The sequence below is a fragment of the Chenopodium quinoa genome, unplaced genomic scaffold, assembly GCF_001683475.1.
Source record: "Chenopodium quinoa cultivar QQ74 unplaced genomic scaffold, ASM168347v1, whole genome shotgun sequence".
Taxonomy (NCBI): domain Eukaryota; kingdom Viridiplantae; phylum Streptophyta; class Magnoliopsida; order Caryophyllales; family Amaranthaceae; genus Chenopodium; species Chenopodium quinoa.
Window position 1 is genome coordinate 2722721 of NW_018745080.1, and position 13283 is coordinate 2736003.

A 13283-nucleotide genomic window follows, 5' to 3' on the forward strand; every position below is an offset into this window, starting at 1 on the left:
GGTTTCGGTTCGGTTTGAAACCAGTACGGTTTGAAAATGGATCAAGTGCCTTATATGTTGGTTTCGTTCGGTTCAAATTATTATCGGTTTGGTTCGGTTTTGGTTTATTCTTGAACGGTTTTAATTCGGTTCGCCTTATAAACGGTTCGGTGCATGCGGGTGGCAATTTGTTAATGGTTCGGTGTAAACGGTTTCTATCCCGATTCAAACGGTTTCGGGTTAGAAATGGTTCGGTTCTTTTTCGATTCGGTTTTATTCCACTTCGGTTTAGAATGGGTTCGATTCTTTAACGGGTTTGGTTATTATACGGTTTAACATTATTCGGATCGGTTCATTCGAGTCGGTTTTTTCGAATTCAAAAAATATTCTTTAGTATAATTTTCAAGCTAGAATTTTTCAAATTTCTTTTTCAATTGATTAATAATAATTTTTGTATTGAATTTAATTTGTTTTTGAAAGATCAAAGGATGCAATCATCTCATTCTAAAAATTCAAGAATTATAATAGCACATCATAAGAATTTGACTAGGCCAGTTTTGGTCCAATATATATAATTCCGAGCAAAATATAAAGCACTTTGATGATGTCGTTTAAAGAGAAGATGAAGATTATTTTTGCTCAATCCATAATTACATAAAAAAGTCAAGGAAAACAATAATGTACTCCGTAGAAAACATGTGTGCATAATTAAATTTCATTTAAAAAATTTCCTTTTAGCGTGATTTAATCTTTCCTTTATAGTAAGCACTAAGCAGTTTATAAACGATTCGATTTATAAGCAGTCCGGTTCATGAACAGTTTGGTTATAAACGGTTCAGTTTGTAAGTGGTCCGGTTTATAAACAGTTCAGTTTGTATACGGTTCGGTGCAAAGGGGTTGTGGTTTGTTAACGGTTCGGTGTAACTATTTTTATCCCGCTTCAAACAGTTTCAGGTTGTAAACGGTTCAGTTCTCTTTCAGTTCGGTTTTATTTCAGTTCGGTTCGTTAACGCGTTTGGTTCTTATATGGTTTAACATTATTCAGATCGGTTCAATTTCGGGTTTACTAAAATAAGGTTCTGGTCGGTTTTCGATTTCAAAAGATCGATTTTTAGTCGATTTAATTCTTATTTGGGTCGGTTGGTTTTAGGCAGTTAAAAGGTTTCGGTTTGAAATTTGACAGTGCTAATTATATGCCATTGTCTCATTTTCAATTATTAGCACTTTGCTTTTATCTTTTAATGGGATTATTAAAACAACTCAAAACTCTAAGTTAAAATTTATTTTCTCGAAAGTAAATTACCCATTTTTACTTTTCTTAAAAAAAAAAAAAAAAAAAAAACCATTTTACTTTTCTTAAAAAAATAAAAGCCATTTTTACTAATCACTCGTAGTATTCATATGAACTTTGAAGAGAATAAAGCTTATATATAGAATCACATTTTAAAAAAAAAAATAAATGGTAAGGAGGACCCTACCAGACCTAAACCCTCACAGTTTTTTGATTCAATATTTACGTGCTAGGCACTTGGGAGTAAAGGGGAATCTCTACCCCCAAGTACTCTCACTTGGTAGGATTCAAACCCCACACCTCAAGGATCCGAGGTAGAGGTGATCAACATCGGCCCTACCCGCTATCCCAGCGCAATCCAGCTCGAAAATAGGGCGGGGTTGGGCAAGCCTAAAAACGCATTTTTAGTTAAAAGCCCAAACTCGGTCCGAAAAAGCCCGAAAAACCCGCTACTTTTTTACGGGTTTGGGCACGAGGTATCATGTTAAGGCCCATCCTGACCCAATTTTTTGATCACCTCTAATCAGAGGTAAGAACCTTACCTAGTGAGCCAACAAACTTTACCAAGTGAGCCAACACTTTGTTGGTATATAGAATCACACATGATCGAATTTGAACCCACATCGGTAGAATTTGAAGTAAAACCTTACCAAGTGAGTCAAGTCTTATTTGGTAAATACAAAGTTAAAGTGTATAACTATATAAGACTTCTCTTTTTTTTTTTTTTTTTTTTTTTTTTTTTTTCGATAACCTATATATATGTATATGACTTCCAAAATATGATAAAGCTTTCTACAAAGTATTAAAATACTATGGATAACAAATTTATTTTTTTAATTGTATGGTGTATTGTTGTTACTACATCGATTCCAAAATATGAAAACTTGCTGAATTTAATTTTACTAAATTTTATTGTGAAATACATTACAATATGTGAGATCTTGATTAAGAATACTTAAAATAAGAGGAGCTTTCAAAACTGGTACGAGTTAAGGAGAGTGGGCGCACGCCGAGAAGTTAGTTATTGCCGGACTTCTCCTAACCACCTTTACAGGCCCATGTTTAATTAACAACGTTCACATGTTTAATGGCATTCTTTCTATTCCACCACTTTTTATTTTATTATTTTATTTTTTTTTATTTATTTATTAGATAAAGCTCAAAGCACGATTTGTTAGTATTTCTTAAAACAAATATTTTTTTTTATTTAAGTGATAAAATTTGTTATTTTATTCGTTGTACGTAGTATATCATTTAATATTTTTATTTTAAAATAATCTGTGAATTTTCTCTTATTTGTTTTATATTTAGATAAAATTCATAATCTCAAAAGATAATATATTATATTTAATTAATTTCAACTTTAAAATCTCATTGGCCAATTTTGCTGATGTGGCATTTGAATTATCTAATTCTATAAGAATTTAATCTTTTATTTAATTGGCTATAACTAAAATTTATAATCAGGAAAAAACTCCCCTTTATATATGTATACTAGTTTTGTATGTTGGGATGCCCAGATTGTTGATAAAATTTTAGGATAAACTTTTGGCTTGAATGTTAAATATGGGCATATAATATCTTTTGATAATGTAAGATATTTAGACATATGATATATATAATAGTGTACTTTTTGTAGTTTTGTTTGTAAATAGATACCTATGTTATCGACTTGAAATAATTGTTATTGAATTTTTACTAAACCGAAAGTATTTTTACCAAACTGAAATTATTTTTACTGATTAAAACTTATTTTTACTGATTCTCTATTATTTTTGTAACTAAATTAAATATATTATAAATGGATCTTATTTTAAAGAATTTTTTGAAACGAATTTTATGATGGAAATAAAATCGAGTTATACAATATTTATTAATAGTTATGATTAATTTTGTATATATGAAATATTAGAATAGTGATAATAAAACCATATACAACAATTTTATCTTAAAAAAATCTATCCAAGAATCGCTTAATTAGCATCATATGTGTCGCAATAATACATATTTTTCGCCTACGTGGCATGATACTTGACGAAAAACTGGAATGTCAAGTGTCGCTGTCTCGTGCCCTGGCTGCGAGTCCGGTTTTATTTATTAGTGACTAGTTATGTGCCCGGGCGATGCCCAGATTGATGATAAAATTTTAGGATAAACTTTTAGCTTGAATGTGAAATATGGTCATTTAATCTGTATGATATTTAGACTTACAATATCATATAATAGTGTAATTTTTGTAGTTTTGTTTGTAAATAGATATCTATGTTATTTTTGACTTGAAATTATTTTTATTGAACTTAAATTATTTTACTAAACTACAAGTATTTTAACCAAACTAAAATTATTTTTACTAATTTTCTATTAATTTTTTTTTAATGAATTAAATATATTATAAATGGATCTTATTTTAAAGAACTTTTTAAATCGAATTTTATGATGGAAATAGAACCAAGTTATAGGATAGTTATTAAAAGCTATAATTAATTTTGTATATACGAAATATTAGAAGTATAGCGATAATAAAACTCTATACAACAATTTTATCTTAAAAAATCTATTCAAAGTTTACTTACTTAACATCATATGTGTTACAATAAAACATATTTGTCACCTACGTGGCGCGACACTTGGCGAATAATTGAAACGCCAAGTGTCGCTGACTTGTAGCCTGGTTGCGAATCCGACTTATTTATTAGTGATATGATATAATATGATATGATATTAGATTTATTCCGTATCTTGTTTTTGAGACTTGAGATTTTGCCACAAGTTCGTATACGTATAACGTATTCGTTGATTTTAGCATATGTTTGATCATCTATAAAATTTTAGTTGAAAAGTAGATTAATGGGAGCTAAGAAAGTGCACGGGTTTTTTGAATAAATGAAAGAGGGTGCAAGGCCTAACTTTTGGTAGTGCAAGGTGAGAGTTGATTTATTAGTGAAACCATGTCGTAAAAAATTTGCCCAATAAAATCAGGATGAGCGTAAATAAAAAGTGTAACATATAAATTGGGACATGGAATATATTAATACACTTTGTGTTATTATTAGTACTATGTAAAACCGTAAAACCTATTACTTTGTAAGTCCCTCTTTATGTCTCTTTTGGGAGTATTTTAAATTAAATTTTGTTATTTTGACCCTTTCTCTTTGACTTATAATATAAAGTTTTGTAGGTGTTGTTCATACCAAATCTCACATGTAAAGAATAAGGAACAAAAGACTTCTTTATAAGTAAGAGTACATTTCTTCAGTATGGCTTTTTTTATTAGGATGGTAACTAAAAACAAATTCGTGTGATCTAGTTCTAAAGTGAACATATCATATTAATGTGGAGTGGAAGTGCGGTTGCTGCAATTAGATGAAAAATAGTGTAAGACGGTGATCATATTCATGATTACACTAAGAGCATGTTTGGTTGGATTTTTTTTTTTTTGAAACGGATTCAAATAAACCACGATCGTTACCAAGTGTTTGATTGGAAGGTTTGGATAACAATTACCATTACCTAAGGGTAATCTACCCATTTACTTCGCTAAAACCTAAGGTCACAATTACCCTTACTCTCCTGAAACAAAAATAAAGGAAGATAGATTTAAGTGATTTATTTCCATGATTAAACCAAACAAATGGAAAGATAAGGGTTAAATGATTCATTTCCTCCCACTTATTTATTTCCTTTCCACTCCATTTTCATTAGTCATACCAAAAGTTCCCTAAATTATACTTCCTCCGTTCTTTTTTAGATGACACAGTTTGACTTTTGCACTATTCACAAACAACACTTTGACTAGCTTTTATGATTTGCAGCTACGATAAAACATAATCATGTGGGATATTGTTTGAATCGTCTCAATGTATATTTTATTAATATCCACTTTTTATAATTTTTACAATGATGATAATGGGAGATATAACTCGTGAAAATTGTGTGTTGGCAAACGTGATAAAAAAAACGTCTCATCTATTAAGGAACGGAGGAAGTATATAGCCTAATGACAAAGAAAATGAATTTTCAAGTAGACTATATCTCAAAAGATTTGCCAATCCAAGATGTGACTAGAGGAAAAATTAATGAAGGTTTAAGTAAGGTCAAATACAACAAATTGACAACCGATTAACTCATACACCAATCAACTAATAAATAATCCAAGAATTAATCATTTGATACATATAAGATAAGACAAGTGGCAATCATCATTAATGAAAGTTAAGATTTCAGCAAGTATTTAGCTGGCTGAAACTAGGAGGAAGCAGCAAGTAGAAGTAATGTAGCAATAAACGTGCTCTAGTAAACAGGAAACAACGACGCAAAAGGTAAGGCTAACCGTTTAACAACGACGCTAGGAACGTTGCGTATTATATAGGATAGTGCATATAAAAGCATCTTTAATTATGTGCCACTGACTTTTTTTATTACGTCACATCACCTACTCAACCTCTCATTATGCCACAACACTACTCAATCAATCTTAATCATTATGCCACCTCACCCAACATTACTCCATATAAAAACATGAGACTAAGGAGATTCGAATACCTAACCTCTTATACGAAAAATGGTTATTTAACCATATAAGTTAAGTATCAACCATGTTATAAACATGAAAATAAATGTATATAATTGCAAATCACAAGGTCTAATTAAAAAAGAAAACAAAAATAAAGACATCGTAAATATCAAATACATATAATCACAAGAAATCAATAAAGTAGTAACTCGATGCAACGCATGAGCTATACACTAGTTTTCAATGATAACCTGCAAGGCCTTGTAGCTTGCTTGACCACATTTTTTTTTTTTTTTTTTTTTTTTTTTTTTTTTTTTTTTTTTAAGTACAACACTTTTTAGCAACAAAGTATTTCAATGGTGAACTTTGACATTTGCTAGGTAATGAAATCCGACCAGTGCCCTACTATACAGGTGCACCGATTGGGAGATGAGGTAAGAGAACTCGAACCCTAAAGTGCTCTCTATTAGGCCTTAAGACCATAGCTAGAGTTGAAGTTATGGTCCCTTATATATGGATCAAACTTTAACTACTCGACGTCCTGAGCTTCAGAGCTTGGATTTTGGCCATATATGTGATCAAATGATTATTAATAATTAATTTAACTCATTCTGATCTTATAGGAAATCTATCTCGATGTGTATTTCTTAATATTATTTCGTTTTTTTTTTTTTTTTATGATTTAAAAAAAGTTTACATAATTAAATACTCCTTCATATAATATGGTCGTATAGTATTATTGAAAGATGGTATCTATCAAACAAAGTAGTAATTGATGATTAAAAAAAACAGAAAGAAGTATATTTCAATCATATTAATATTCTAGACTTCTAATTCATTACATTAAATTTGCATGGTCCTATCTAATTAAAATAGAAATTATACTGTTGACTGCATTAATATTAGAATATACGTTACTGTCTTATTAATATTTTAAAATGACATGTAACGGGACATTGATTTAATACTGAGAAGTGACATTTTTTTTTTCCTTATATTTTAGCAATAGCAAAGAAAAGTGACATTATTATCGTGTAAAAAAAAAAAAAAAAAGTGACATTATTATGAATACCTAATTTTTCTAAAACAAGTGACATTATTATAATCATTTATTCCGAACGCATATTTTGTACTTGGATTGAGAGATAGATCTATTGTAAAAATAATTTATCCAAGAAAAAAAAAAAACATCAAGAATAATGTTGTGCGACAGCGGAAGCAAAGGTCGAAAACAAACAAGAAAACAATAAAGAAATTCAATGCAAACAATAAGAACAACACCAAGAATTTACGTGGTTCACTATCGATGTGATAGCTACGTCCACGGGCACCGAGATCGAATGATTTCACTATAAACTGCAAAGATTACAAAGATGATTCTTGTATTTCTCAAGAACGGCTCTCACTCTGTCTCTCTTGACCCTAATACTGATATTAGGGAGGTTTTATATTAATCCCTAATTAAAAGATACTTGGGCAAAAAGATAATAAAATAAGATAACCTAAAACCGCAAAATCCGCGTTCCGTATTTTTCCTTCTCCGCCCGGTCAGACCGGGCAAGGTCTGCCCGATCGGGCGCGAGAAGAAAACTCCATACGAATGCTTCAACGTATCCAACCCCCACCGCCCGGTCAGACCGGGCAAGGTCTGCCCGATCGGGCGAAGGCTCGCCCGGTCGGGCGAAGGCTCGCCCGGTCGGGCGCGAGAGCAGCTTCTTCAACGAATTTGCCAGGCACCTCTTCTTCTTCCGCCCGGTCAGACCGGGCAATGTCCGCCCGATCGGGCGGACAAAGCTACGAAGTACGAGTCACCTAATATACTTATCAACAATCTCCACCTTGACGAGAACTCGTAGTCAGCAAACGACCCCATCAAGACATAGTGAAAAACATCTCAAGCCAAACCCGATGCAAGACTCATGCATAAGCCATACATCCCGATAAGTCTTCAACCAAGACCCATCACATACTCGTCTCCAAGTATAACAACTCATAATGCTCCACCTGCATCACAAGCCCCGGGCAAGCTCCACCTTAAGGCCAACACACCTACACCAGGAGCTCCCCAACTTCGCCCCTCAGGGCCTACTACATCACGTAGTAATCAATATTTAACAAGTCTAAGCAATGTTTAAACTTGCTAAACGGAACAGGCTTAGTGAAGAAATCAGCCGGGTTGTCAGCAGTCCCAATCTTCTTCACCTTAATCCTCTTGTCAGTACGTAAGAAATGATACCTGACATCAATGTGCTTCGTCCGATCATGGTGTACTTGATCTTTAGCTAAGCAAATCGCACTTAGACTATCACAATACACTGTAGCAAAATCCTGTGCAATACCCAGTTCACCTACTAGGCCTTTGAGCCAAATAGACTCCTTAGCTGCAGAAGTTAAAGCCATATACTCAGCTTCAGTAGTTGACAACGTAACTGATGACTGCAATGTAGACTTCCAACTAACCACAGAACCACCCAAAGTGAACACATAACCAGTCACAGACCTCCTGGTATCCACATCAGCTGCATAATCAGAATCACTGTACCCAGTGACCAAGCATTCCCTACCATTCCCGTACACAAGACCAATATTAGTTGTCCCTCTCAGGTAGCGAAAAATCCTTTTCACCCCTTGCCAGTGTTCCCTCCCAGGTCGAGCCATAAACCTGCTTACAACACTAACAGCATGCGCAATATCCGGCCTAGTACAGACCATAGCATACATCAAACAACCAACCGCGTTTGCATATGGAACTCTAGACATATAAGACAACTCCTCCTCTGATTGAGGTGACATAGACAAAGACAACTTACAACTAACAGTAGTTGGCGTACTTATAGGCTTCGATTTTTCCATCCCAAAACGAGACAAAATCTTTTCAATGTAGCTTTTCTGAGTCAAGAAAAGCTTACCTCTAGCCCGATCCCTGTAGATCTCCATACCCAAAATCTTCCTAGCTGCACCCAAGTCTTTCATGTCAAACTCCGAGTTAAGCATCTCCTTTAATCTTTTGTACCACTGTCGGGGGGATTGCTTAAGTCCATACAATGACTTTAGCAATCTGCAGGCATAGTGTTCCTTTCCAGGAGCTTCGAATCCTTCGGGCTGCTTCATCAGAATCTCCTCCTCCAAATCGCCATGAAGGAAGGCCGTTTTAACATCCAACTGCTCCAGCTCAAGATCAAAATGTGCTACAATTGACAATAACACACGGATAGAAGTATGTCGAACCACAGGTGAGAATATCTCAACAAAGTCAACCCCTTCTACCTGACTGAACCCCTTAGCAACTAGCCTAGCCTTAAAACGTATTTGCTCAGTTTCCGACAACCCTTCTTTCTTCTTGTAAATCCATTTACAACCCACAAGCTTCCTCCCTTCCGGTACCTTTACCAGTTCCCACACTCTGTTCTTGTAAAGAGACTGCATCTCTTCACCCATTGCGGCAAGCCATTGCGCAGACTCACTACAACTAATTGCTTGTTTATATGTGGCAGGTTCAAATGACTCTACATCATCAGCTACACTCAATGCATAACCTGTCATCGCATCAACACAGCAATTTCTTCCCTCCATCTCTTCAATCAATCTAACAGGCTTCTTGATAACTCGTTTAGGCATCTCAAGAATGGTGTCAGGTTGACTAGATGACCCCTGATTAGATTGCTCCACCTCATCCCCAGAGTTAGAATGAGTAGGAGTAATCTCAGGTTCAGGAGTACCCGGCACTGGAACATCAGCATCATCATCAATATATTGTACCCGAGGTAAATCAGCAATGGTAGACTGATGTACCTCAAGTACCCCATCTGTCTGTAATAAATTGTCTCCTTCCCTTCTCAAATCTGAAATCTCTGCATTTTTAATTGAATACATGGTGTTTTCATCGAAAGTAACATCCCTACTAAGAATGACCCGACCCTCCGAAGGTGAAAAAATTCTAAACCCCTTCACACCATCCCCGTACCCAACAAAACACCCCTTCTTGGCTCGTGGATCCAGCTTACCCTCAATAACATGATAATAAGCAACACAACCAAAAATCTTCAAATTCGAAAAATTAGGCAACTTACCACTCCATATCTCAAACGGAATCTTGGAATCAATTCCAGAATGAGGACCCCTATTAATGACATAACAAGCTGTTAACACAGCTTCACTCCAGTACCTCCTCCCAAGCCCTGCATTAGAGAGCATGCATCGAACTCTCTCTAGCAGTGTCTGATTAACCCGTTCTGCTACACCGTTCTGCTGTGGTGTCTTCCTGACAGTATGATGCCGACCTATACCCTCATCTGCACAGAACTGATTAAACTCGTCTTTGCAAAACTCTAGCCCATTGTCCGTTCGTAGCTTCTTGATCTTCCTTCCTTGTCGATTTTCCACCAAAGCTTTCCATTGCTTGAAAACTTTGAAGGCCTCATCCTTTGACTTAAGCAACCTAAGCCATGTGTATCGGGACTTGTCATCAACAAATGACACAAAATAGTGGTAACCTCCCATACCTTCAACTCTAGATGGACCCCAGCAATCTGAATGGATGTAATCGAGCACTGCATCAGTAATGTGAGCACCCTTGCTGAACTTTGACCTGTGTTTCTTACCAAACACACAAGGCTCACAAAATTCAAGGTTGGCAACCTTGACCCCGGATAGAAGACCCCTCTTGGACAATAGCTGCATCCCCTTCTCCCCCATATGACCAAGCCTCATGTGCCAAATCTTAGTCATCTCCTGGTGAGATACAGATGCGCAAACCGCAGAACTAGGCAGTGTAACACCCTCAAAAACATAGAGGGTGTTCCTTTTGATACCCTTAAGTACCAACTCAGAACCTCTGAAAATACACAACTCCCCATCTGAAAACACACCATTGTACCCCAAGTCATCCAGGGTACCCAATGAAATCAGATTCTTTCCTAAAGCAGGAACATGCCGTACATTAGTCAAAGTTAACCTCCGCCCATCAACAGTCCTCAACCTCATGGAACCAATACCTGTGACCTTACATGGAGCATTGTTACCGACTATAACCATACCCCATTGCGAGGTTCATATGTATCAAACCAATCTCGACGTGGACACATATGGAACGAACACCCCGAATCTAGAACCCAGTTATCAGATAAATCATCAGACCTAGCAGAACTGACTAATGCTAAATCTTCCTCTGAATTATAGCTCTCATTCGGTTTCTCTTCAACTACAGCAGCCTGGGACTTGTTTTTCCTCACCGGACAATTATTCCTAAAGTGACCCGGTTCTTTACAGTAATAACATGTTTTAGTAGTAGTTTTACTAGATCCATCCTTGCCGTTTCCAGCACCCGACCCAGCATTGTTCCCCTTGTTAAACCCCTTATTCTTTTTAGACTTTCCGGACTTAACAAACAACCCACTACCATTATCCCCATTATCACTCGTAGCTTTCATTCTGAGTTCCCTAGTATGAAGTGCTGCCTTCACTTCTTCTAAGGTTATAGAATCCTTACCAACAACAAAAGACTCTACAAAATTCTCAAAGCTAGACGGTAGAGATACAAGTAAAATCAACGCAGCATCCTCATCATCAATTTTAACATCTAAATTACGTAAATCAAGCAAAATAGAGTTAAGTTTTTCTAGATGTTCCCGTAAGGAAGTACCTGACTGCATCCGGAGGCTAAACAACCGCTGTTTCAGTAATAATTTGTTGGTCAACGACTTAGTCATATACAATGACTCCAGCTTCAGCCACAATCCAGCCGCCGTTTCCTGATCAGCAACCTCCGTGATGATTTGATCATCAAGACTAAGTAATATGGTAGAGTGTGCCTTCTCTTCCATAACTTCTAACTGCGAGTCAGTCGGTCCGTCTCCTGACTCCGAAGTAGTACTCTTTGGAGCCAACGGACGCCATATCTGCTGTTGTTTTAACAGAGCCTTCATCTTAATTTGCCATAGCCCGAAACTATTTTTCCCGGTAAACTTCTCAATTCTTATTGTTGAATCTCCTGCCATTGTTATCTTCAAGAAACTCTCCAAGGATTGAACCTGAGCTCTTGATACCAATTGTTGTGCGACAGCGGAAGCAAAGGTCGAAAACAAACAAGAAAACAATAAAGAAATTCAATGCAAACAATAAGAACAACACCAAGAATTTACGTGGTTCACTATCGATGTGATAGCTACGTCCACGGGCACCGAGATCGAATGATTTCACTATAAACTGCAAAGATTACAAAGATGATTCTTGTATTTCTCAAGAACGGCTCTCACTCTGTCTCTCTTGACCCTAATACTGATATTAGGGAGGTTTTATATTAATCCCTAATTAAAAGATACTTGGGCAAAAAGATAATAAAATAAGATAACCTAAAACCGCAAAATCCGCGTTCCGTATTTTTCCTTCTCCGCCCGGTCAGACCGGGCAAGGTCTGCCCGATCGGGCGCGAGAAGAAAACTCCATACGAATGCTTCAACGTATCCAACCCCCACCGCCCGGTCAGACCGGGCAAGGTCTGCCCGATCGGGCGAAGGCTCGCCCGGTCGGGCGAAGGCTCGCCCGGTCGGGCGCGAGAGCAGCTTCTTCAACGAATTTGCCAGGCACCTCTTCTTCTTCCGCCCGGTCAGACCGGGCAATGTCCGCCCGATCGGGCGGACAAAGCTACGAAGTACGAGTCACCTAATATACTTATCAACAAATAAATTACGGAGTATATAAGCCTCAGTGTTTGGCCGATCATAATATTGTTGATAATTTGGGTTGGTCTACTAGATTAGACCGGATTGGATTGAAAGAAACCAGTCTGACTTTCGAGTTGATTTTATTTTTTATGGGTTCCAATCCGCCTATTCAATCTAAAGCCAAAAAATTTGAACAAGACTGTGGAAGTATGGAGTGTATAGAGATGCTTATACAGAGAATTTGAGATCACACGAAAGTTGGTGCACTCGTCCAGGTTTTGGATTGGGTTTTGCCACAAGTCAAAAGCCCATAGTATAAAGTGTTTCACCTATTTCGAATGGTCATTACTTTATTTTTTTTTTAATGTGGGACAAACAATATTCAAATATGTAATGAATGCATGGGAACATTGTGCTCTATCCATTCCGAATTATTTGCCCTATGCCATGACCATTTCTACAAAATTTTATGCATGTGTAAAACTAGAGATTAAGGAAAAAAAAAAAAAAACAGAGTGAGTAATATGGAATCCAATTCAAGAGAAAATATAGAGAGAATTTTTTTTTTTTACTTTTCAAATTTGGGCAAGTAAATTTGGGACATCCTAAATAGAAAAATGGTGCAAATAATATACTCGTACTCTAAACTCTGTAAGATTAATTAAAAAAAAAACTTCGTATGTTGTCCAGACTCTTTATACAAGTAATATTTTCCCTTTTTTCATTATTTGGTATTTTATTAAAATTATTTTACATAGAAGCAACCATAACTTTTGTGTTTTGTCTCAGTCAGTCAGTCCACATTCTTATAGTTGCACTGCATACACCCAATAATGCT